The sequence below is a fragment of the Python bivittatus genome, unplaced genomic scaffold (assembly GCF_059951505.1).
Source record: "Python bivittatus isolate LINGU-HERP-01145 unplaced genomic scaffold, Pbiv_v1 ctg000590_np1212, whole genome shotgun sequence".
Taxonomy (NCBI): domain Eukaryota; kingdom Metazoa; phylum Chordata; class Lepidosauria; order Squamata; family Pythonidae; genus Python; species Python bivittatus.
In genome coordinates, this window is record NW_028277086.1 from 20,990,852 (window position 1) to 21,018,313 (window position 27,462).

General features: G+C 38.9%; 1 protein-coding gene across 2 annotated transcripts in view; it reads left to right on the plus strand.

Moving 5' to 3' along the window:
- Positions 1-9,521: 9,521 nt before the first annotated feature.
- Positions 9,522-27,462, plus strand: part of NCALD (neurocalcin delta) — a 64,691-nt gene continuing 46,750 nt past the window's right edge. Inside the window, exon 1 of one of the 2 annotated variants that reach the window (XM_088149072.1) lies at positions 9,522-9,801. The gene's annotated coding sequence lies outside the window, so the exon portion shown is untranslated. The remainder of the gene's footprint in view (positions 9,802-27,462) is intronic. The other variant, XM_007431053.4, reaches the window with a different exon arrangement.

A 27,462-nucleotide genomic window follows, 5' to 3' on the forward strand; every position in this document is an offset into this window, starting at 1 on the left:
TGTCAGAGTATTTATTTTGCACTAGTGAGCACTCATTCAGCACTCACTCCTTCTTGGCCCTATTCCTTGTTCTTTGTCCACAAACACTTCTTAAGTACCATTGAAGTGCATTGCATTCAATTTTTATATTTCTCCTGACATACCAAACTGTCACTTCCATATAACAAAGCAGGCAAAAGAACACCCTTCTACACATGCCATTTTCACTTTCTTTGATACACATTCATTCCTTGCAACAGATTATATATTACTTGCTATCTTTCTATCAGTATTTGCATGTCTTAACATTTCTCCATCCATTTTCCTATCTCTATTAAGCACATTACTATAACATGTTAAACAAATCCACCTACTAGTTTTTTGCCATTATGTATAATTTGCTATAGTTCAGTGCATCTTCTTTGTCAAGCACAACTACTTTGGTCTTTGATACATTAATTTTCAGATCCATCTCTTTGCTGAATTGTACAATCTTTTAATATTCTCTGCAAATCTGGATTCTCAGCCAACAAGACTACATTTTATGGTTATAAAACTATATGTAGATTCTTGTCTTCAATCAGCACAATCACTCCTTTTACCTGAATGCATAAAGACATTAACCAACCAAGGGGACATCAACACATCTTTGTCTTATTGAACTAATTGCTTAGCATATCATTTCTTCTCATGCATACTTGAATAACATCACATACCACTCTTATCACATTTAGTAACCAGCTTTTAATGCCATAATTACACAAAAAATCCATAATTCAATCCTATTCATTTTGCTGTAAACTTTCTCTAAACTCTAAATTATGAATGAAAAAGATAAATTAAAGGGTGCTAGAAGATGTTTCCTGAGGGAAACACTTTTTAATCTGGGATGATTTTTCCCAGAGGCTCTTGTTAAAGAAAAAGTTGCATAACATTTTAATATTGCAAACATGGAGAATGGAGAGTTAATACAGAGAAAAATGCTAAGATAGATCTGCTGACCATGTCGGGGTGACATTCCGGGGTGTGTTTGGCAGAATTCTGATTGAAAGGATACAAGAGATGACAATGAGCAAATTTGTGAAGTGCAGTGTGGCTTTGTGCGAGGCAGGGGGCTATGCAGGCCAGAGTTTTGCTCTGCAGCATATAATTGATGATAGATATATGAATGTGAGAAAGAAAGGCTATTGTACATGCACTGATTTAGAGAAACTGCATGTGTGTTTCATCCAATGTGGTTTATAGGCTGCAGTTCATGCATATATTTTGACTAGCCATAATGCATAAATATTCTGCTATCATTGATCATCCCAAATGAGTTGCAACATTTTGACAGAGTTAAAAAAAACCTGTTGCTGTTAAGAACTAATCTGTCTCTAAAGGTTTTACAGTAATGAAAAGTACTGTGCCATGAGAAAGAACAGAAACATAGCATAACATCTTGTTACTGGATGTGGTCAATTAAACATGGCAGTGAAAAAGGCTGTTGGATTGCTTTCTTAAAATAAAAACAGGCAGATTTATGTAACCATGATGCGTGATGGTGTGATGAGAAAATCTCAGTGCTGGCAAAACACAGTGTGAACATTTGGACCTTTCAAAGATGTTAAATAATAGCAACATTTTAAATATAATCCACTGTACAGTTAGAGATAGGAGCTGTTCCTAAAATTTATTATCATATTATGTGGAGCAGAAAAATATTTTAGAAAAAGGAGGGGAGAGTCATTCTTTAAAAAGTGGACCCATGATAATGAAAATTGTTATTTCTTAAGCCAGAAGCATGGTTTTAAGTGATGTTCAAATATTTTCACCCCAGGCATCTTCTTAGAAGTGGTGTTTCTTCCTATCAGAGAAGAATTGAAGCTCATGGTTAAATACATGGCTGATGTGCCAATGTATTTCCAGCTTGAGTGAGAAAGACTTCTAAGGGATCTGCTGTCAATTTATGGGGATAACAGTCAAGGGTCTCTAATCTTTTTGGACTGGAGAGCATATCTGGAATTTTGAGTGTGTGTAGCAAGTTCTTTGTGAAATGGCTGTTTTAGTGAGAGCAGTTGGTGAGTGTGCTCCTACTCCAAAGTGTAATGAATCCTAGAGTTTGGCTCTATGAAGCCAGTTCATTCTATCTATGGGTGGATATTTCTCTTACTGTACTGTATTATCGGATATTAGTTGTTCTAATTTTGTTATTGAAGTTTTAAAATATAGTTTTATTTTATTGCTGTTTTGTCTAGAGCCTGTAAGGATTGAGGCAGTAAATAAATTACACAAATATATAATATGAATGTATATATAATACATAAATTTAAAGGGGGTGGTAGGTTTGGGGAACAGGAAGCCAAGCAAACAGAAGTATAACATATTTATTTTAAAAACCCTAATGAGAGAAGTTAAAAGCCCAATGAAAAATGTACATTTATAGCCATGTTAGTTGGGAAAAAACCCAGAAGATTTTAATGTGCATTGTATGTTCATTTCCTTAACAGGAGTTTTAAAAAATGTATTTCTGTATTTCTCTTTTTAATTTAATAGCTGCTGTTTATATGTAATTTTCAGGAACATTTTTTTCAGGTGTAAATTTGTGGATTTTTGATTATGGAAAGATGGGTGCTAGCAGTCTGTTTGAATTTTAGTATACTTGCTATTGTAAAGTTCATTTGGAGTAAAATGTACAAATCTGCTTGACAGAATCCATGACTGATTTCTTTTGTAGCTCTGCCTTGAACAGAACCATACCTATTCATATGTGAGGATTCTCTACAGCTTTTGGTGACAGGCCCCATTTGTTTTTAATTTTTTAATTTTTTTACTCATAACAGATACCACTTGCATCTTCTCATGGCTACAACAAACCATATCATAACTGTAAATATAAATTACTGATTTGGGAGAATGGGATGATTATAGTTTTCTTCCTGGGAACTGAAATTAATGGTAGTAAAGTTGGAAAATAAAAGGGAGAGTTTGGGATTTTTCTCATAATGCTGTATTCACTAGGGAATTACCTTCCACTTGACTTGATTTAAACAATCATTCTTTTGCTCTCCAATAATGCAGTCAATGGAAAACTGTGAATTAGCTTCTATTCAAGAGCTTTCATTAGTCAAAATGCTTTTTTTACTTTTTTTGATAACAAAAAATGTGTTTTCTCAACAAGGGCACTCTAATTTTTACCACCATAATACAACATCCAAACTGACTGCATTCCATTAAATTCACCTCCCTGTCTCTCTTCTTGATTTAAGGGAACAATTCTAATAATGCCATTTTAAAAATATGTTGCCAAACAAAATTATAACTTAGGCTTTGGGTACAAAACATTTAAAAATATAAGTAGTGTTATTTTAATCACTACTTTTACAGGTAATTGCAAAATCCTTTGCCATTTTATAGAATGAAAATGTACATATTCAATTACATAGTTCTAATGGAGCTGGATTTGGGGCAGAAGCCTAAAATCTTTCTTATCCAAATGAATAGGGTGGTAACCAAAGGGAGTAAGACTGGGTTGCCAGCTAAAATAAGATATATTTGCCTTTGAAGAAGAGGGGGACCCAAAAGACCCAAATCTAAAGCAGGCTTCCTGAATTTAACAAGTCCAGATGTGTGGGCTTCAATATCCAGAATTCTCTGCCCATCATGGCCATTCCTGAGAACTTGGGAATTGAAGTCCACTCATCCATAGGACACCCAGATTGGGCAATACTGAATTCAAATGATGTTCTTTACCATCAATTGCTTTTCTTTTCTTCCAGAGAAATAAAATGTGAGGAATGTATGGCCTGACTGGACAAAACCAGCTAGTTAGATGGTAATACCGCTTCTCAGGCTGTATCGCTTCACACTGATGGCAGTAGCAGCTGGAATTGCAAGTCTGAATATTATTTGAAAATATCTTTACATAGAAAATTATAATGTTAAAATGGAAGCTAGAGCTATATTCCTCCTAACCTCTATTAGCATCTTTTTAAAGGGAAGATATTTAGTTGACCATGGCTGAGCTTAGAACCTAATCTGAATTAGGGCTGTTTAGTGCGTGGATGAGAAACCACCAGGGAATCCTGAGGGTAAGCTAAATTATGAAGTCAAAAAACTACCCCAGAAGAAGGCAATGACAAACTATTTCCACACTGTGTAAGAAAGCAGGAGTTAAGTTCAGCTTGAGTGTGTCTTTATCTTTTTTTCAGTTGCATGGTCCCTTATCTGCTCTGAAAGTGATACAAGGCAGGAACATGTTTATTATACGGAGGATAAGGCAGCCCATAAATTAAGGTATATGGAAATTGTAATCTGATTTTTTTTTCTTACAAAATACACAAAAGCAACAAAGTGTGAACCGGTTAGTCTCGTTTTCCATATTATGTTGTGGGTAAACACAGATATTTAAAGCTGTATGAGCTTTAATCAGAACCAGTAGGTTAACTTATGACTGTTCTACTTAATGAATTGATGAAAACCTGCAAGTAATTGTGAAAAATTGTTGCCTGTACCAACCACAGGTTGTTTTGATCCAGTAACAACATACGAAAAACAAAACAGTCAAGATAGTACTTTCTTCTGACAGTGAGTTTATTATAACTAATTAAAAAAACATAGGTGTCCTTGCCCCTTCATGGATCACTGCCTTGTCGTGGCGAAGGGGCTTGCGTAACTCAGTGAAGCCATGAGCTATACCGTGCAGGGCCACCCAAGACGGACAGGTCATGACAGAGAGTTCTGACAAAATGTGGTCCACTGGAGAAGGAAATGGCAACCCACTCCAGTATCCTTGCCAAGAAAACCCCATGGACAATGTTAAAAGGCTAAAAGATATGATGCCGGAAGATGAGCCCCTCAGGTCGGAAGGTGTCCAATATGCTACTGGGGAAGAGCGGAGGGCATTTCCAAGTAGCTCCAGAAAGAGTGAAGTGGCTGGGCCAAAGCCGAAAGGACGTTCAGCTGTGGATGTATCTGGAAGCGAAAAGAAGGTCCGATGCTGTAAAGAACAATATTGTATAGGTACCTGGAATGTAAGATCTATGAACCAAGGCAAGCTGGATGTGGTCAAACATGAGATGACAAGATTGAACGTCGACATCTTGGGAATCAGCGAACTGAAATGGACGGGAATGGGTGAATTTAATTCGGGTGACCATTATATCTACTACTGTGGGCAAGAAACCCTTAGAAGAAATGGAGTTGCACTCATAGTGAATAAGAGAGTGGGAAAGGCAGTAATGGGGTACAACCTCAAAAACGACAGAATGATCTCAGTGCGTATCCAAGGCAAACCATTCAATATCACAGTCATCCAAGTCTATGCCCCAACCACTGATGCTGAAGAAGCTGAAGTTGACCGCTTCTATGAAGACCTACAACACCTTCTAGAACTAGCACCAAAAAGATGTCCTTTTCATCATAGGGGATTGGAATGCTAAAGTAGGAAGTCAAGGAGTAATCGGAATAACAGGCAAGTTTGGCCTTGGAGTACAAAATGAAGCAGGGCAAAGGCTAATAGAGTTCTGTCAAGAGAACAAGCTAGTCATAGCAAACACTCTTTTCCAACAACACAAGAGACGACTCTACACATGGACATCACCAGATGGTCAATACCGAAACCAGATTGATTATATACTTTGCAGCCAAAGATGGAGAAGCTCTATACAGACAGCAAAAACAAGACCAGGAGCTGACTGTGGCTCAGATCATGAGCTTCTTACTGCAAAATTTAGGCTTAAATTGAAGAATGTAGGGAAAACCACTAGACCACTCAGGTATGACTTAGATCATATTCCTTGTGAGTACACAGTGAAGGTGATGAATAGATTTAGAGGATTAGATTTGGTAGACAGAGTGCCTGAAGAACTATGGACGGAGGTCCGTAACATTGTACAGGAGGCAGCAACTAAAACCATCCCAAAGAAAAAGAAATGCAAGAAAGCAAAATGGCTGTCTGATGAGGCTTTACAAATAGCTGTGGAAAGAAGGAATGCGAAAAGCAAGGGTGAAAGGGAAAGATATAAGCAACTGAATGCAGATTTCCAGAGAATAGCCAGGAGAGATAAGAAGGCCTTCTTAAATGAACAATGCAAAGAAATCGAGGAAAACAATAGAATGGGGAAGACTAGAGATCTCTACAAGAAAATTGGAGATATGAAAGGAACCTTTAGTGCAAAGATGGGCATGATAAAGGACAAAAAAGGCAGGGACCTAACAGAAGCAGAAGAGATTAAGAAGAGGTGGCAAGAATACACAGAAGAACTATACAAGAAAGATCTTAATGTCCCTGATGTCCACGCTGGTGTGATCACTGACCTTGAGCCAGACATCCTAGAGAGTGAAGTCAAGTAGGCCTTAGGAAGCATTGCTAACAACAAAGCTAGTGGAGATGACAGTATTCCAGCTGAGTTATTTAAAATACTAAAAGATGATGGTGTTAAAGTGCTGCACTCAATATGCCAGCAAGTTTGGAAAACGCAACAGTGGCCACGGGATTGGAAAAGGTCAGTTTACGTTCCAATTCCAAAGAAGGGCAACGCCAAAGAATGCTCAAACTATCGCACAATTGCACTCATTTCACATGCTAGCAAGGTTATGCTCAAAATCCTACAAGCTAGGCTTCAGCAATACATGAACCGAGAACTACCGGATGTACAAGCTGGGTTTCGAAGAGGCAGAGGAACTAGAGATCAAATCGCCAACATTCGCTGGATCATGGAGAAAGCACGAGAGTTCCAGAAAAATATCTACTTCTGCTTCATTGACTATGCAAAAGCCTTTGATTGTGTGGATCACAACAAACTGTGGCAAATTCTTAAAGAGATGGGAATACCAGACCACCTTACCTGTTTCCTGAGAAATCTGTATGCGGGCCAAGAAGCAACAGTTAGAACCGGTCATGGAACAACCGATTGGTTCAAAATAGGGAAAGGTGTACGACAAGGCTGTATACTGTCACCCTGCTTATTTAACCTATATGCAGAGTACATCATGAGAAATGCCAGGCTGGAAGAATCACAAGCCGGAATTAAGATTGCAGGGAGAATCATCAACAACCTCAGATATGCGGACGATACCACCCTAATGGCAGAAAGTGAAGAAGAACTAAAGAGCCTCTTGATGAGGGTGAAAGAGGAGAGTGCAAAAGCTGGCTTGAAACTCAACATTAAAAAAACTAAGATCATGGCATCTGGACCCATCAATTCCTGGCAAATAGAAGGGGTAGAAATGGAAGCAGTAACAGACTTCATTTATTTGGGCTCCAAGATCACCGCAGACGGAGACTGCAGCCATGAAATTAAAAGACGCTTGCTCCTTGGGAGGAAAGCTATGGCAAGCCTAGATAGCATATTAAAAAGCAGAGACGTCACCTTGCCGACAAAGATCCGCATAGTCAAAGCTATGGTTTTTCCAGTAGTAGTGTATGGCTGTGAGAGCTGGACCATAAAGGAGGCTGAGTGCCGAAGAATTGATGCCTTTGAACTGTGGTGCTGGAGAAGACTCTTGAGAGTCCCCTGGACTGCTAGAAGGTCAAACCAGTCAATCTTAAAGGAAATCAACCCTGATTGCTCATTGGAAGGATCGATAATGAAGCTCAAGCTCAGATATTTTGGTCACCTAATGCGAAGAGAGATCTCTTTGGAGAAGACCCTGATTCTGGGAAAGATTGAAGGCAAAAGGAGAAGAGGACGGCAGAGGATGAGATGGTTAGATAGCATCACTGAAGCAATGAGCATGAAACTGAGCAAACTCAGGGAGGCAGTGAAGGACAGGAAGGCCTGGCGCAATATGGTTCATGGGGTCACGAAGAGTCGGACACGACTTAACGACTAAACAACAACAACAACAACAAGGTGTCCTTGATGTGCATCATGATGCAAATGTGAAAGGCTGGGGATTGCATCATGTGACATGCACATTTCATCATTTTCTTGACATCATAGTTTTGCCAGGGAGAACTTCTATGGTCTGTGAGCTATAGCTGAAAGACCTTGCAATTTTTTTACCAACTGCTTTTTCAGCAGTGGTGTGAAACTTTTCTAAAAATCTACATTGAATTAATATCTAAATACACTTCATTTTTTAATTATTAAGGTTAATAATGTGAATGGAGAAACTGGGCTGAGGTTAAAGTTTTCTCCTATATAAACAAAGACACCCAATAAAGTTGACAAACAGCTTCTTCCTAAAAATAAGTATCTTTAGTTAATTCTTATGGAATGTGATCTCTTTCATGTTTTCCAGAATCAGACAAATGGCTGAGATTTTTTGAATGCTTCTTTCTTAAACATAAGAATTCCAGTAGAGATATCACTTTAAATTACATTTGAATATATCAGAACCACATAATATATATTAATAAAATGATTAAAGTAATGTAGGGATAAAAAGAGAGAAAAATCTGCTTGAAAATATATAAACATAAACTAAGAAGTCTAAGGAAAATTTGATCAAATTATTTAAACATTCCTTTCCTTATTTCTCTGTTGAAAACGAGCCAGTTCAAACATGGGCAAGAATTCAATGTCAACAATTCACCACTTTAAATCAGATGTCAATCTGCCCTACCAACTGTATGATCTTTTTGGCATATCTTATCTCCATAACTCCTGCTATGATGCTTATGAAGTATAACAAGTAAATGAAATCTCCATGAAACCTTCACGTTGTCTCTGAATACCAGTTGACAGATGGCAAATGACAAGGAGTCTATTGACATGTGGACTTCTGCATCTGATGGCCATTATGCAAACAGGAGGCATTTTGCATGGGTTAATGAGACCTTTGGTCTGATCCATAGCTTACTCCCTTTTTGTTTTCTTTTCTTTAAATTCAAATTGGTGAAGATCAGAGGCAGGCCTTTCTCAGTGGTACCCTTATTTTACTGCAGTGACTTGGGAAATGTGTTTTTATGAACTAGTATACTGTGAGCTTTCTTGCATTTTTGTACTTTGAAATTTTATTACACCATTTATTGACTTTTATTTCTAGATTTTTAAAAATAAAATCCAACATTAGTCAGGAAAGGAAGCTGATAAAGATCCAATAAAAATAAATAGTTATGTTTCTATGCGTTAAAAAAGCAAACCAGGAAATCTGGTTTGTGCAAGTTTTTTTAGGGGAAGCAAAGAGGCTTTTATCCACATGGCGCATAATATATATCGCTGAACAGTTCAACTGATGGATCATGACAGTAAAAATAATCAGTTAAAATATAGCCCCAAAGGCTTAATTCACGATTCTCCCCTTCGCTAGCCCATTAACAAAACCAAGCAAGCAAACAAAAAAGCCCAGGCAGGGAAGGAAGCGGTAAAAATCACCCTGACTCGGGAATGCCTTGAGAAGAAATTAAGATGTGGGGGCGCCACGCCACATTTCCGCTCCTCGGCTTTGGCAAACCCCAAAAGGGCGGGCAGGTCGGTAGTTAACCGCGCAGATCTTAATTAATCCGCCGCCTTCCTCGGCTTTGGCCCCTCCCCCCACTTTGCGCAGCTCGAGGGACCCAGGTCAGCCCCGACCGCGCTCCAAACGTGCACACGCGGGTCTGACAAATGACCTCTCGAAATTATCTCAGAGCGCCGGGCTGCGGTTGCTACGACGACCAATGCTCTTTGGGTTCGCGGCGAGCCATGTGACAGTGACATTGACGTCAGCCGGAGGCAGGCGGTGTGGCTGGAGTCTCCGGCGGAGCCGAAGCCGTATGTGAGAATCCGCTGCGTCCGGGGCTGCTGGCTGGCTGGCTGGCTCGCTCGCTCGCTCCCTGCCGCCGCCGCCGCGCTTCCTCCGCCCAGCAGCCGGAGCATGGCGCATTAGAGAAGAATTGCATTTCTGCGGTGCGAGGTACAGGCTCCGGGGAGGGCGGCGACCAGGCATTTCCCCCGCTTTGGATGCGCCGGTTTGCTTTTCGCCGCGGCGGCGTAGCGTCGTTCCCGCCTCGCGTGCGCTGGTTTGGGGCGCGTTGCAACTTCCCCCCGCGGGCAGGAGGCGGGTGCGGGTTCCCCGGTCGGGCAGATGCGGCGCAGGTCCCCGCCTGAGCGGAGCGCGGGCGGCGGCGCGGAGCAAAAGTTCAGGCGAGCTTCTGAGAGAAACGCCAGGCGCCCACCGAGGCTGGGCGGGACGCGCTCGGCAGGCGTGGGAGAAAGTGTCGGGACCGGAGTCCGCGAAACGCGGCTTCGGTCTCCCTCTCCTCCCCCTTCCCCTCCCCTCCCCCTTTGGCCAGGTTTAAATGGGCACCTTAATGGGCGGCTTGATCCGACTTAAAGGACACTTTTGGCCTCTTCCCTCCCTCTTGCTGCGAGCCGGGCTGATTCCCGACGGATCAAATTTGGGAGCATTTGACATGGCATTTACTTCCAGAGGAGTTTCGAGTGCGTCTCGGGTGGGGGCCCCGATGCTCGCGCGCGGACTTGGAAGGAAGCCCCGCTGAGCTGGGGGCGAACTTCCACCTCGAGGCGAGCGGCGAGGAGCTGCCGGCGTCTCTGACTGCCGGGAAGAAGTTAAGTTAGTAAGACCTCTGGCTGTCCTGGCGTTAAATTAGCTTGTGTTACAAACGAGCCTTTTTCTTTTTGCAGCGAGGCATGTTGCATGTAGAAAGAAGAAGACAGGGAGTCAGAAACAGACTGTTCCAAATCTGAGTTATGCCGATAGAATAGATCAAAAGTAGTGTATTTTCAGCTGCCTTTCCATTCGGCCCACTCCACTGGCAGCTTTGCGTTTCAACTTTTCTTCTGGAGAAAAAATGATTTGCAGTACTGAAAAAAAAAAGGATCTCTCATTTGAACGATATTATTCCCAGTTGAAAAATAAGAACATTGCTTCTCTTCTCTTCTCTTCTCTTCTCTTCTCTTCTCTTCTCTTCTCTTCTCTTCTCTTCTCTTCTCTTCTCTTCTCTTCTCTTCTCTTCTCTTCTCTTCTCTTCTCTTCTCGAAGGAAACGCTGATAAAAAAATAAACTGCATCTTGCATAGAATTCCAGAATCCACTGGAGCTGGGTGGCCAGTAACTTTAAATAAATAAATAAATAATAATTCATTGAGTTGTATTTGAATGAGAGTATGGATGCCTTGTAAGTAACAGAATGGGGAATGATTGTTTAATTAGAATAAAGGTGCTGTTCCTTCTTTCTCTAATTAGAAATGTAGGAGCAATAAGTGCAATATTCACATTTTTTTAAAAAGAAACAGCTTGTCTTTGACATTTCCTTCAGATCTACATACTGTTTTTTAAAAAAATCTCTTTGAAAACACACCTATTTAATGAGTGAAAAGAATGGGTTTGAAACTGACCAGGTATACTAAAAGAAACAAAGTTTGAAAAAAGAATTGCAAATAATTTTTCTTGACTTGAGGTCTTAATATGTGGGGTAATACTTGTACATTTGATGTCTAGGGAGGGGAATAAATACTTTGTTTCTGGTCAACTTATTAAAGCAAATTATTGTTCCCTACTAATTTGTGTTGCATTCCTGAGTCTTTTAAGAAGACTTTCAAAAATTTGAACCTGATGACTGCTTATCAGTAAAATACTGGGATCTCTTGCTTAATATATTGGCTTAGGTAAAATAGAACTAACCAATCAAAAATATGGTAGCGGGTTTATAACTATTGCAATCAGTATGACAATATATTTTTAATTATTAAACTATAGATGTATTGCCTTAGAGGTGAAAGACCCTTTTAAAACCCCACTTTTTGTATCAATCAGCTCTAAGGGGTTTTGTATATTTTTGGAATATATTTTGGAGTCCTGATAGGTTTAGCCTAATGATACATGTGTTTTGGATTAATAAAAGAAAAGTGTCTACTGGTAAAAGGAACCGAGCATTGACTGACATTTAAAGATAACCTGAGGGGGGAAAATGCTAGATGGTTATATAGATGGCAGGTAGAGGATGCTAGTTGGCAAAATGCTATTCTGCCCTCATTTTCTTAAGCAAAACTTTTGAGCAGAAGGTCATTGTGCAGCTGCAGTCCTAAATTTGTATATGTGTAATCACATTGCACCTCTGACAACACCAAATGTATTTACAATTTCTGTAATGATTCATGGGTAGCTACAGTTGTACATTGTGCCTTGCCATATTTACTACGTCAGATAAAAAAGCAGCACTTATCCAGTTGTGATAAGCTCAAGACAGGTGAAACAATTCCTCCGTGCGTGATTAGATTGAAATGTTTGAAGCTGCTGCCATAGCATTATTCAGTGGTGGGCAGAGCTGGCCTCCAGAGCGTGCAATTATATCTCCTTTGCTTCTGTGGTGATTGTTACTCAAGGGGTAGGAATGGAAAAGGCATCCATACTGAGAGACCCAACACCAGTGCAGGCTGTAACAAGAAGCTTTGTCCTCCACACAGATGGAAACATCTGGACTTGCAAAGGACTCACTCAGTTTCTGTTGGTCAACTCCCTACAGAGTGTGTCTGGATTCACACATCATGCCAAGCCATTATCTGTTGTTTTTTTCACTTTGATTTAGAATGGGGCATTTTGGAGCCATTGTGGGACAAGTGACCTCTTGTTTGGGTTTTCTCAAAATGCTGAATCATAAACTGTGATTTCCAAACCATGATTGCTGGCTCATACAACACTCTACTTTTTATATTTTTAAAGGTGATTTTAAATTTAGATAGAATTTAAAAAGAAATTGCTATATTGTAGAGCAAAGCATTAGCCTCCAGAATCAACTTAATTGAAGAGGGCCCTCAGTTAATGACCTTATAGGCATTCATTAAAAAATACTAGGTTTTTATTGTAATTGCTTTGTTTATATTCTGCCCATCCGGCCAGAAAAGATAGAGGTAAGTGGGGGTAAATAGTGTTATTGGAAGAGCACTAGAGACTATGACAAGGAACAATAAGTGGATTTTTTGTGATGGCCATACCCATTTGACAGCCATTTTCTGATTGGGCATCTTCTCCCACAGCAGCTATTTTGTTTGCGTTCCATCCATGTGCTCAGAATATCCCATGTGCTCACTACCTCAGAATGGTGAGAGCTTTGCTTTACTTAGAAGTATTACATTTTTCTTCTCCACATGTGTAACTAAACTGCTGTAAACGATATCAAGACAGTTACATTTGGTGAAGAAAAGTGGGCTATATGAAAAAGAATTTGTACTTTTTCCAAAATTGCATGTTCCCCCTCCAACTCCCCAACCCAATTATTAAATGACAGTGGGGCCTCCATAGACTATTTGTAAAACCAGGGTTTGATCTAGAAATCAATCAAATGGGTAATAATAATGCATATTGGTGAATGCATGTTTGATCATAACTTCTGAATCTTTAGGAACCTCAGGTGCAAAAACATTACCAAAAAATGTTTTTTGCATTCCTTTCCTTGAGAGATTATTCTGGAAAGGTCTGAGTTGCTTTGCTGTTTTTACTCATTCCAGCATTTCAGTAGGATTGCATTCTGGCTGCAGACCAGAGCAGCTATATATTCATATTACGCTTGAGAAGGGGAGTATATTCTTTGGACAACCAGCATATTCAGTGCATATGTTGTTTCATGAGAAAACATCAGACCTGTCTGTAATATTCCAGAAAACGCAACAGTGCCTTCATATCATTTAGAGACCATGCTGGCAGTGGAACCTCAGGTCATCCACACATGTGAGGAGCAAGAAAACACATGATGATGGGTGATGCCACTATGACACTACCAGTTTTTTAGCACAATACACAGAAAAAAAGGAAGGTGAGTCTCCACAAGTAATACCCATGTACTCATTGCGGTGCAAGAACCATTTTGTGCAGGGTTTTTGCATCAAAGCAAATTTTCTTTGACCCACCCAGGATAGGAAGGAGTGTTTTTGTTTTCGTTTTCTTGAGTCAAAAGAAAAAAGGAAAAGAAAAAAGGAAAATGGCATCGTTCCCTCTCCAATCATAATTTTCCAGAATAGAAAGAGTTTGGAACAGTTGATTGTACTTTTATTTGTTTTGTGGGTACTGTATGTTCTTTACTTGCTTTAATGTTTATATATGTTTGCTAAGAGGTGGTATGTATGTTTCCTGAATAAATAAATATGCTAGAAATAAATTGTGGGTATTTCAGCATTTATTTTATAGCGGTGATGCCATAGATACCATCTAATTATGTGGCTTTGACAGAATTACTATTGACTCAAATTCTGATGTTGTTGGTGGTGATGTTGCTGTTGCTGATGTTTTTAATGCTGATATTGATGCTGTCGATGCTAATGTTGTTGCTGATGTTGCTGATGATGCTACCATAGGTGTTCTTGGGAGAATGGGTGAAGGGACACAACATTTTTTCCATTTTGCAATGTACCCACCAGCAGAAATATTATGGTCTGGATTATGCATAAGAAGTTAGCAACCACTGCAGGAGAAAAAGAAAACATAGAAAGATTTTAATAGTACAACAGCAGTAACCCCTAGTTCCTAATATTGGAATAAAAGTCAATATTCCCCACACTATCACAATGTTGTTCTGGTAGCAAACACCAGATAAATGTCTGTTGAGAAAACAGAACAGAACAAAACAAAACGAAGTATTTATTGTTAAATACTGAAATTATATTTAACCTAAGTATGAAGAAAAGAAGAAGTAACCCATACATGTATCTACAAAGACAGAGGAAAGAAATTTTGAAAGGCATTTTCTCCTCTCTAACTTCAGGATTTTGACTTCTATTTTAATAAAAGATATTTCTTTAGAAGACTTCCTTTGGGAAATGCTATATCCCATAGTGCTTGAACTCTAGTTTCTAATTATATTTCCATAACATTTTTATGATTAATGTACAAATATGGAGCCAAAAATAATTTAAACATCTTAAAATAATCAATATTAGGCAACTGCTGAGATTTTGAGCATATTCTAGGTTTAAAACCTTTCTGCCCAAACATTTGCAATGAAAAGCATGTTAAAGTCTTAACTAAGTTATATGTATATTTTTAATGGGATATGTGTATCATATTTGATTTGACTTATTATTGTGGGTTGTTTGCCTCAGCATGAAAGCCAAGAATGATGTGCATTTAAACAAAATTTAAGCATTGGCTATGTTTTGCTTTTGAATATTTTATATGCACCTGGACCATGTAGGAACATAATGTTGAATATAACACCAACAGTTAAATTAGTGTTACCTGAATGATGAACATCGTAATCAAAGTAACAGAAAATAAATGTGGAGTCCTTGGGGTTCTCTAAGCTTGGTTCTTTTCTTGCAAATGTTTCATTACCCAGCTAGGTAACATCTTCAGTGCTAGAATGGAATGGGGTTTGCTCTGTTTATATACTGTGGCATGCCCTGCCAGTGTTGGTGGAGGTGGGGGGTTTTGTTTTGTTTTATTTTTTCCTCTGGTAGTTCCTTGATTAGGGTATTGTTTACTGCTTGATTGTATGCCTGGTGGTAATCTCTGCTTATCTGGGTGATGATTGCTGGTGAGATGTTCTGGTCTTTTGTTTTCCTTTCTATTGTCTCTTTTGAATAGTGTGTAGATGTTGTTTATCTCTATGTGCCTGTTGATGGCTGCCTTGTCTGAATACCAAGCTTCCAAGAATTCCCTCACATTTTTGGATTTAGCTTGGTCTAAGATGCTGACTTGAAACTCAACATTAAAAAGACTAAGATCATGGCATCTGGACCCATCAATTCCTGGGAAATGGAAGGGGTAGAAATGGAAGCAGTAACAACTTTATTTATTTGGGCTCCAAGATCACCACAGACAGAGACTGCAGCCATGAAATTAAAAGATACTTGCTCCTTGGAAGGAAAGCTATGGCAAACCTAGACAGCATATTGAAAAGCAGAGACATCACCTTGCCAACAAAGATCCGCATAATCAAAGCTATGGTTTTTCCAGTAGCAATGTATGGCTGTGAGAGCTGGACCATAAGGAAGGTTGAGCGCCAAAGAATTGATGCCTTTGAATTGTGGTGCTGGAGAAGACTCTTAGGAGTCCCTTGGACTGCTAGAAGGTCAAACCAGTCAATCCTAAAGAAATCAACCTTGACTGCTCATCGGAAGGATTGATACTGAAGCTTAAGCTCAGATACTTTGGCCACCTAATGCAAAAAGAGAACTCTTTGGAAAAGACCCTGATGCTGGGAAAGATTGAAGGCAAAAGGAGAAGGGGACGGCAGAGAATGAGATGGTTAGATAGCATCACTGAAGCAATGAACATGAAATTGAGCAAACTCCGGGAGGCAGTGAAGGACAGGAAGGCCTGGCACGATATGGTTTATGGGGTCACGAAGAGTCGGACACGACTTAACAACTGAACAACAACAAAAAAAAATGCTGGTAGTTTCCCAGTTGAAACTATGGTTAAGTCTGTCTCAACTGTTTCAACTGGGAAACTGTCAGCATCTTAGACCAAGCTAAATCCAAAAATGCGAGGGAATTCTTGGAAGCTTGGTATTCAGACAAGGCAGCCATCAACAGGCACATAGAGATAAACAACATCTACACACTATTCAAAAGAGACAATAGAAAGGAAAACAAAAGACCAGAATATCTCACCAGCAATCATCACCCAGATAAGCAGAGATTACCACCAGGCATACAATCAAGCAGTAAACAATACCCTAATCAAGGAACTACCAGAGGAAAAAACAAAACAAAACCCCCACCCCCACCAACATTGGCAGGGCATGCCACAATATATAAACAGAGAGCAAACCCTATTCCATTCTAGCACTGAAGATGTTACCTAGCCGGGTAACGAAACGTTTGCAAGAAAAGGACCAAGCTTAGAGAACCCCATGGACTCCACAGTTCAACCCTGAGCTACATATATTTGCTTCTATTGGTAGAAAATAAGTGGTCATCATTTTTGTTTATGATACTTAGAAGTTGCAGGAAGTAACTTCCCAAATGTTATTTCTGATGAATGGATGATTTGCGAGCTGCCCGGGATGGCAGCCATTTATAAATATATAAACATTTGTAAGAGTGCCACATCATGTGCCCAGAATTTGCAGTGGGGCCACTGATTAAAAAAAAAGTTGCTTACTCTTGGCTTATATAGTTTCAGCGAGTGGAAAAATAAGCTTTATAAGCCTTTCAGCTCTTCAGTTTGGATTGCGGCTAGTGGTAGGAATGGGCAAATAGGTCAGCTTCAATTTCTCTTGTTTGGTTGCTTTGTTGAAATATATATTGAATCCATTGCCTGGATCCACATTTTCACATGTTGGACTAAACTGCTTGTCTTCCCAGCTGTAATGGTTTGGGGTAATGACCTTGGGAGATAGGAGGAAGAGCTGCAGCCTAGACAACAGTCTGATTAATGAAATTTGAGTCCAAAGGTGGAGGGGTGGAGAAAGCTCAAAAGGGACCCTTCCTAGTTTTCTGGAGAGTTAAAGGAGAGGAGGGAAGAAATACTTTCAGGCTTGAAAAATTCTTTTAATGTAACCTTACAGTAAAGTTAGAGCTAGGACTCCTGGGTATGCTTCATGTCTGGACTACCTCACAAGGCTGATACTAGCAGGTCTAACTCTGGGTTCTTTCTGATGAGTTTGTTTCCTCTTGGGCCAAGGCCACGCAGAAAGAACTGGAATTTCTGGGGTTTTCCTTAACTCAAGTGCGCATGCTAGGGCAAGAACACACAGCAGAGGCAATCAAGCAATGCCTCAAGGATACTGACATTCAAACAGACCTGATGTCTCTCTCCAAATAGGTATTTTTAAGTAGCCCTCCTGCCCCTTATAGACCAGCCAGACATCTTAACCAAATTACTGTTCCCAAACTAAGAATGGCCTTAACCTTGGCACAGTTCAGTGTGCTTTCATCAGCGGTCTTAGAGGGGAGATACAAAGGCATCACATTTAAATTCAGACTTTGCCCATGTGGTGAAAGAGTCATTGAAACCACCAAACATGTTTTATTATAGTGTCCATTTTACATTGATGCTTGCATTAAATATCCTGGTCGCTTTGACCAGATTTACTTAAAACTTATACTTTTAAGTTTTACTTGTATAAGTATAAAAGTAATGCAAGTTACTTTTAAGATTTACTTGTATAAAACTTATACAAACAATTGCATTGCCTTAAGTGTGGCCAAATTTTGTCATGCTTTATGTAAAATGTGCAGCAGTTTGTTTCATTGACCTGTTTACCTAATTGATTAATCAGTGTCAGTTTTATGTACGTAAGGTGTTTTATGGACTCGTCATTGACTGCTTACTATACAGCATTTTTGCAGTGTCCCCAAATATATTTTTTAACATTATGTTCATGAATATATTTTGCACAGGCCTTACAATATAGACTTTTTAAATGGATAAATTAAACCTCCAACTACAAAATGTAGAACAGTCCAAATTTCAAATGATAACTAAATGTTAATTTATGTATTAATTTGAAAATGCAAAAATGAAGTGGTTTCTATCATACACCGATTAATCCCAAAATAATAATATTCTAAATTAACTCCTTCAGAAATGTTGGACCAACAACACTTTAGCCCTCAGACAGCATTTGCTATCTGTGAGCAGAAAGCTAATACTTCTAAAAGGCAGTACACTGTAAGTAAATATAATTTTAAAAATCTTTCTGTGAATGGGCAAAACAGTACAGTGAAATATCATAATTAGCCATTTATGGTGCTATTACAAAAAATGGTGATCTCTTTCTTTTCATTCTGGATAATAATCGATATGCAGGAATTCATAAATGTTGTCAATACTGTCTCCCGCATATCTGCTGTTGTTTCCAAAAAGCTTGGGAGATGGAGGAATCTTTTCATTAATGCCTGCTTGTTGGCAACATCTAGCTGGCCTTGGCTGATCTCAGAAAGCTAAATAGAGTCAGATCTGGTTAAGATGTAAACTAGACTATGAGGTTGAAAAAGAAGCTACTGGCAAAGCACTTCCACACTGTTGCCAAGAAAACTACACGGACATGTCCATAAAATGTTCAGGGGTCAAGCTTGACTTGTGAGAATCTTTATTTTCTCATTAATAGTTACTTTATTTTTTATTTAATTTTATTAAGCAATGTTTTAATATTGCCCATTTGGATATGCTTTGGATGGTTTACAAAATGAAAACATCCACATAAAATCAAAATATTCCCAAACCATAACCCCTACCCCCACATTATTATACCATCAGAATAATGCTAAATGTTTGTATGGTCATTGCTAGGGTAGTGATTCAGTGCCCACTGAACAAGAAGAGCCTTCATTGTCTTTCAGAACACCAGGAACATGGGGACCAGGAGCATTTCTGGGGCAGTGTATTAAGGGTCCCTTTCTGGGCCACCCTTCCCTCTCCCCTCGAGAAGATAGGACCTTAAGCAGTTTCTCTCTGGATGACCTCATAGGGTGAGCAAAGTCATTTGTGTATGGCACTGTGCCCTGTATGGGTTTATAGCAATAACTAGCAGTTTGAATTGGGCATGGAAGCCTTCATCAACCAGTTCAGTAATCACAAAGTAGATGTTGTAGTGCAGTCATAGTTTCAATAATCTGGCCACTACATTCCCCACCAATTGTAGCTTCTGAGTCATCTTTAGGGTGATTAAGTAGTCAAGAAATGTCAAATAGTTGAGTTCAGGAGGCTATCAAGAAAGGAATAAAACAAGGAAAGAAAGAGGGGAGATATTTCAAATTCCTGTGGGTCATAAAAGGAACAGGCAAGAGGAGAGTGAATGGAAGGAAAGGAAAGGACCAGTCCAAGCCCAGTGACAACAGCAAAATAGGATGGTTACCAAGCCTCTAGTGAGACACCTAACATGGTTGCTAAGCTGTGTTCTGCTTGATGGATCACAAGCCGGGCCCATATAGTAGGGGGAACTCATAGAGATACCAACCAGTTTAGGAGTCTTTGGAAAACATGGCATTAAGTAAGTGCCAAAAGATGTTAAAACCCTATGATGCAACCAACGTGGCTGTATCAGATGCTATTCCATTTTTGCTGTTTCATGTTGTGTTACTTTACTGGATTTGGCCAGTGGCTTACTGAAATCCAATATGAACTATAAAGCTGATTGAAAGGTACAAGAAAGCTTCCCGAACAGTAAATGTGTAGTCTTCACGAGTTGAAGGTTTAGAAATAGCTCAGTGAAATCTTCTGGGAATGTCTAAAATAGAAATCTGAGCATTTGTTCCTGGCTCAAGAAACATTAGTGAACTTTTAAGCATAATAGCTCTAGCAGGTGTTGTTGAAGAATCAAGTGTCTGCCTTTAAGAGTTTCCTGCTTTTTACTTTTTTTAAAAATTGGAATGTGAAAGGAAACAAAATTAACTATCATTATGTTATGTTATATAAGTTGATTATGAGTAATTGTATTGCTGGGGAAGAATAGAAGATAGAAGTTGGACCTAGATCACAGATGGATGTTTGGGTTTTTAGGATTTCTTTCTTTCTTTTCTTTTTTTAGCTGGAAAGGCTGTGGCATGAAAAGAATTTCTTCAAGCTTTAGCAGGATTTTAGTGTTTTTTTTTTAATCAATGTTTTAGACATTTCAGATGATGTCAAGGAAGCTTTCTTGTTCAAAAGAAAATTTCACCATGAACTCTTGTTGGATAAAAAATTCAGGCAGTTCCATGTTATTAGAAAAAAAAAATTGAAGCTATGGCTACTGACACTGAAACAAGTCTCATTTATCCCTTTTGATTGCACCATCCTTTTATACACTGTGTCAACATTAGTAGAGCTAGAACAGTCCAATTAGAGCAATTGGTGAAGTTAAGATTCTGTCTCAAGCCAAATTGTTTGGGAAGTTATTAAAAATAATGTTGACCTTGCTAATCAATTCTCATTGATTTTGGCTCTGTAGGCTCCAAGTGGAGTGTTTTCTTTGGAGCCTCTCTCTTCCTTGGAGAGAGAAACATTTTGAGTCACTTCTTCTGTATGCAACCTACTTAAGCCCCATTCATATAACTTTGGGGCTTCTTCCAAAGCAGCTGATTTTGATTTGTCAAACTGGCTTTATTTTGATCCATAGTAACTGCTCACACAAATACGTTTATTATATTTTTATTTCACATTTTTCAAACTAACAATTGTCTCCAAGAGTTCCTTTCATTTGTCACAGAATAATCTCTTCCTTCAGGTTTCCAATTTATTAAAAAAGAAAGGTACATCAATAAGGCCTACAGCAGTGTTTTTCAAACTTGGCAACTTTAAGATGTGTGGACTTCAACTGTTGTGGGGTCAGAGGAAGGATATGTATTGTACATAAGGTTATAGTGATGAATTGTATATCTGAACACTTTCTTGTTGTCTGGAGAGTCAAGCAGTGGCATATTCTAGCATCATCCATTGTTCATCCAAGGATACTTTCTTCTGCTGACTTCCCAAAGCAATTGTCATGGGAAGAGGGAGACCAACTTGGCTCCTTACATCAACCAGAGAAGGAGTTGAAGAAAGCCTACTTTGTTCCCTTTGCTAGATAAATCAGTTTTTGATCATAGTCCCAGGGCTACAGCTTTGAAGAACAGGACACACTGGTTCTGTTCACCTGTCATTATCAATTCTGGCCACATCTGCCAACCAAAGGGGCAAGAGACCCAAATGGTTATTCAAGCAAAAGCTGAAGGCCGTGAAATTCAGAAAATTCAGAAACTCATCCTGCTTACTGCTCACTAGGATTGTGCAGATTTTTGAGGGGATGCTTCACTTTGACAACAGTTGAAGTGAAACATTCCTCAGAGCTTCTTCATGAAACAACATGGCCTCCTCACTTCTTACAATGAGAAGAAGCAGCTGGGTTGCTTCACTCAGCTCTGCCTCAGCAGCCTTCTCCAGGATTAGGTGACTGAAAGTGTTGAAGGATGCTTCTGTGCAGCTTTGGCAACTGAAAGAGGAGGTGTTCTGTATCCTTTTGGAGTCCTTTATTACTTACAAAATGCTGGTAAAGGCTTCTGAAGTCTGTTTCTACTTTTGCAAATGGTGAAGAATGCTAAAAGGAGGCTGTTGAGCAAAACTCTTAACCACCTCCTTTGAGAATCCTCCATGCTTCTGCTTGAACAAGTATAGAAGACTCTGTTAGCTTATACACATGACAGAGGCGGCAAAGGGGAAGAGGGAAGAGACAACTGAGGGCTGTACAGTGACACAACATGCTTTCTAAAGAGATGGGTCACCTTGTTTTGTCCCTTGGAAAATCAATCTTTTTCCAATCTCATTTTTCCAGGATAAAAATGTAGCAAATGTAGATAAATAATTCGCCCAGTGACCCAGGCACAAACACAACAAAATAATTCTCTCAAAAACTCACCTGAGATTTCAAGAATCTCAAAATTACTGGTGTTTCACATGAGATATCATGAGATTTTGGAGAGTTTCCATAAGATTTCATGCGAGAAATCTTACCAGACATTTACCAAGATTCTGCTGTCTTTTAATTCAGGAGAAGGGCAAGATGGAAGTGTTTTTTATGAATCCTAGTGCCTGTTAGAGTTGCATTGCTGGCTTCTACTATGGCAGCAGTTTTTAAATTGATATACAGTAGTGTTTTCAGTTGCTTAATTAATAAAATTTTGAAAATTTTAACTTAACTTTATGATGGATATAAATTCCCTGTTTATCTACTTTTTCCTTTTTTGCCTCTTTTTTCTTTTTGTTTCATTTTTTGGTGTGTCTTTTCTTTTTCCATTTCTTAAAAATGCCCAATAAAAGAAGAGATATAAACCTTCTCCGGTGCAGTTATGACAATTATCCCTAAAGTTGATTCTTAGGAGTTACAGAGGACATTCCTTGATAGCAAACAGATCCTTAAAAATATTATTTTGTTAAGTTGAAATACACTTTGAGAGAAAAAAACTTGCTTGCCATAAAGTATGAAAGGGAGAAAACATTGTATTTCTTGGTACATTAAATCATTGTGGGATTCTTCAAAAACACTGGAATGTAGGTAACAAATCTGTAAAAAGTCTGTGATAGTCTCTATGACCTCTGTCTCCAGAAGATATAGTGTGGTTCACCTAGATGTTAAATATTTTCATAGCCTACTGGATCAATCTTTTTTGTGTTCGATAAAATTCGGTAAATTGTCTGATTTGCTGGTTGGTTCATTGCTCCCTGAGATTTATATCACATATTTTGATCAATTGATTTTCAAGACAGCTTAGGAGAGAATGAAATAATACAAACATAACCAAAAGCCCAATCAAACAATCCAGCAATCACCATTCTTCTGGGTGATGGGCAATGCCAGACTTCCTTTCTGCTCTGCAATGCCAGCGTACTCTTTCTGGCAAGGAAAGGGGCAAAGCCAGCTTCTTGCAGCTGCTTCTTCTCTGGTTGACATGTAGGACTACACAGGTGTCTGCCACGTCGCAGTGTTCTTTCTAGGAGGCAGAAGTGCAGCTGTCTCGTGGCCCTTCACTCTCTGAAAAATGGATGGGACAGAGCGTCCTTTCCTTTAGATCTCTATCACTCTTGCACTTTTGTTCCCCTAACATGCTTCATTATATGAACTAACGTCTTAGTAAGGTCCCTCCTACATACCAAATTTATGAGCAGCCCTTTTTTCCCAGGTTTTCCTTGGAACCCTGGAATAAAAGGCCACTGATTTATCTGAAATGGTTCAATCATTTTGTTCTGTAAACTTCCATGCTAATTATATCTAAAAAATGTAGCTTTCAATTCAGTGAAAAGTGAGCTTTTGGAGTTTTGTTTGGTACTAATCAAGCTATTGAGGTATTGGGTAGGAATGATGATTAAGATGAAGGATTCTTAATGTGAGCAAAATGTATTTGATAAATGTTTCCTGGGGAAATGTTTATAGCACATAGTCTCGGTTTCCTAATCTCTTTTCCCAATTATGCTGCCAAATAGAGGGTATCAGAATTGGGAGCAAAACCTTCCAAATCTCTTAGCTAAAGCTATAGATCATATTCACCTAATTCTTTTTTGGACTGTGCATTTTAGCAAACTGTATACTTTATGTAAATTGGCGGATCTCTTAGTTACATAGCAGAAAGTTCCTGGATTGTTCTGTCTGGCCACTGCATTTGTATGCCACTGAATTGTCTGACTTCTGTGCCGTAAAGCATTGCTAGCATGACTGTCTTGGGTATATCAGCATGGGCCTCTAAAACAAGTTTTCTATATCATGAGCACTAATAATATGGTCAATGATATACTCTAATCAGAGTTTGCAATTCTGCATCAGCGCAAAGAACAGAAAATAAAAATGCTCATAGCTTTTTAGTCTTCCTCTCCCCCCCACCCCTTAGCTCAAACTTCTGGTCAAATTAAAATGGAATGATAAGGTATTTTAGACATAATTGGAAATATAAAAGATAACACCAGTTCATTCACCTAGTTTATTAGCATTATTAAGTGGTACATAAATCTGCTTCCTTTTCCAAACATACTGCTCTTTGTGATTTCAGTGTAAACATACAAAAATCAGCATTGTTCATTTTGCTTGAGGACAATTGCTTTTTATTTCCCTACTGTGTACAAAGAAGCATCTTTCACTGAACAAATCCTCTTATTTATCATTTTAAGATCCTACTGTAAAAGAACAAGCAATTCTAGAAAGATGAGCAGAGGCAGTTAAATGGTATCACTTTCTTTGTAATTGTTACAGTGCAGACTATCTTTTAACTTCTGTTCATGATAGGTGTTTCATTCCACAGAAGCAAAGTTCCAGTTCTCCCTGATCCATTGCGTTGATGCAGAAAAATTCCAATTAATGTTCACCCACACATAGTTTGGACTATAATCCTATAAATGAGATTTACTTCTGAGTAGATATGTATAGGATTAAACTGTTAATATACTTTATAAGGAGTGAGGATATCAGTGCATTAACTGGTGCTCCATGTTGGCAGTGTTTCTCCAATATCAATATTTTTGTCCATTGCCATATACTACATATGTTCACTTCAGTGGGTAGTGAAACTGGCAAATTATGGGGTTATCTAACCCCCCTCTCTCCTTTTTTTAATTGGAAGGGACCATTTTAGATCATCAAGTCCAATCCCTGCTCAGTCAGGAATCCAAAATAAAACAACAAAACAGAAAATAAAATGGACTGGCAAACACTGGAGAAATGCTGACTTAAATATAAGAGAACAAGGCAAGCTCTGCTGGTCTGAGCAGGCGTTTGTAATTGCAGTTGTAATGAAATTTTGGAATTCGCTCCCACAAAATGTGGTGCTGGTTACCAGGTTGGCTGGCTGCAAAAAAGTATTGGACCAATTTATGGAAGTCATGAGGATCAATGGCTATTAGCCTTGATGGTGGTGTGTCTGCCTCTGAAGGCCATCTGCTGGGAGACTAGCAGGCTTCCTTGTGCAGTTAGTTGGCCCCTGTGAGAATAGACTGCTGGACTAGATGAGCAAGAAGTCTGATCCAGCAGGGCACTGCTTATATTCTTGTATCACACAGTGGCCAACCAGATGTATTCAAGAAATTAAAAACATGGACAGGAGGAGGATAGTTCTTTTCAGTTATAATTCTGCAAAAGATGGCATTTCATATAAGGTATATGTGATTCAGAAAGTTATGTATACTCATCAAATCTAGTAGCTACTGATAGACCCCTTCCTCTATGAATTTGTCTAGTCTTCATTTAAAACCATCTGAATTGGTGGGCATCACCACATTGGATGGCAGTGAATTCCGTAGTTCTATCTAGGCTTGAAGAACAAAATCTTTGATATCTAGAAAGTTCCCATTACATAGTCTGAGAAACTAAAAAGAGCATGCTTGTATCTAACTATACTGGGGAAGGAATGGAGAGCACATAATAATGGTTCTAAATTTGTAATGTAAATGAAACAATATGAAATTGTTAGAAAATTACCCATGACAAAATCAGATAAACTCGATTATCAAGTTTGGTGGAATAGCGTATTATAGCTTAATTGAAAGGAGGCAGCAAAATGTAAAGGTTGGGAACAGTGTGTACTAAGACTGAAGATCAGGCCAGCTGACAAGGTTTTATTACCAAATTTATTATTGCCACATATTTCCAGAAGTTATTTCATCCCTGTAGTAACTTCTAAGAGAGAGACATTGACAGCAGGGACAGTATTTTTTAATATTTTAAAATTTCAATATTTTTTTTAAGTTGAGATTTAAGACTTTTCAAATATACTGAAAAGGTAAAGTCTACCTTACGCTGAACTCAACTCCTGTAACTTTATGGACACATCTGTGCAGCGGTATGGAAGTGGCTTGGCATTGCATTCTTCTAAGATGCTTTCTTGACTTCCCAGTTTAGCATATAGCTATAATATTCCATGGAGGTCACCAGCTGGGACCTGGTTTCCCCCCTCTGGTTCCCTCTAGAGCTATGTTTTATTAAAGCTCTGAATATACAGTAGCAGGTAGTTCTGGGTGCAGAACTAATAGGAGCATTGCTTTTATATTGCCTAGTTTTCTTGTGTAGTTAAAGAAAAACAACCTTGCACATTCTGTTTTATGATATATTGTGCTGAATGTATCATTCGTAGTTTCTGAATATGCTGCTTCTGTTCTGCATCAAACCCTTCCTGACCTGTTCTTCTATAAGCAGAGCTTTGAATCTGTTGAACCTGTTTTAATTGCTGAAAACCGTCTGCCTGCTACTAAGAAGAAAGTTTGAAGAAGCTGGTCAGATAGAGAAAATGATTTTGGCAAGTGGATAGATAAGAAAGAAAGTGAAAACACAGGAATAAAAAACAGAATAGAAATGTGATAAGGCTGTTAAGAGGCAGAAATGAAATTTTTAAAAGGCATACTGGGAGAGAAAAGAACAAGGAGCGTGTGTAACACTTTACTTACTAAAAACTATAGGAATGAAGATGTTGTAGAAGATCATATTTGTGCTTGGCTTTTTCCTGATGAATATATCCTTCTGTGTCCAGTTTTTATAAAAGGAAAATACTTAAAATAAGAACTGTTATAACTTGTACTTATGCTGAAATAAGGAATGTTGTATACAACTTCAATATCTTTTAGGGGCACTGTAGTTTGATTAGAATATGGGGCAGGGCTGTGTCAGCCAAGCTTTTCTATCTACCTGCATCCTTTCTGTGCCTTCTGTGTCTGTTTTTCCCCTCACTCTTAGAATTACAGAGATGCAGTGAGTGTAGTTCTTCCTCTGTAATAGTAGTGCCTCTGTAACTCCCTGCATGTTCCACGCTAATCTGATTGTTCGCTTAGGCATAATGTATCATCAGCACATAAAATAATCTTACATTCTGTTTTATCCACTGCGGTTCTTTTAATATTTCCAGAAATTCTAATGTTAAAGACAAATCAGATTAAAAGGGAAGAGAGAAAAATGTATCACAACAGGTCAGAAAGAGAATGCATACTATTGGCTGGTGTGCATCTTCTGGGCTGTGTGGCCATGTTCTGGAAGTTTTGTTTCCTAACGTTTCACCAGCATCTGTGACCGGCATCTTCAGAGGGCAGGAGCACAGAAAGGAGCAGTTCTCTCTGTGCCCAGGATGATGTGACCCTTTTGTGGGTATTTATAGAGATCTGAAGGGGGGGATTGGGGGTGGGGGATGGGGGGTTGGGGGGGCTAGGGGTGTGGGGGGGTTGGGTTAACGAGTGGCTGCTTGTTTTGGTG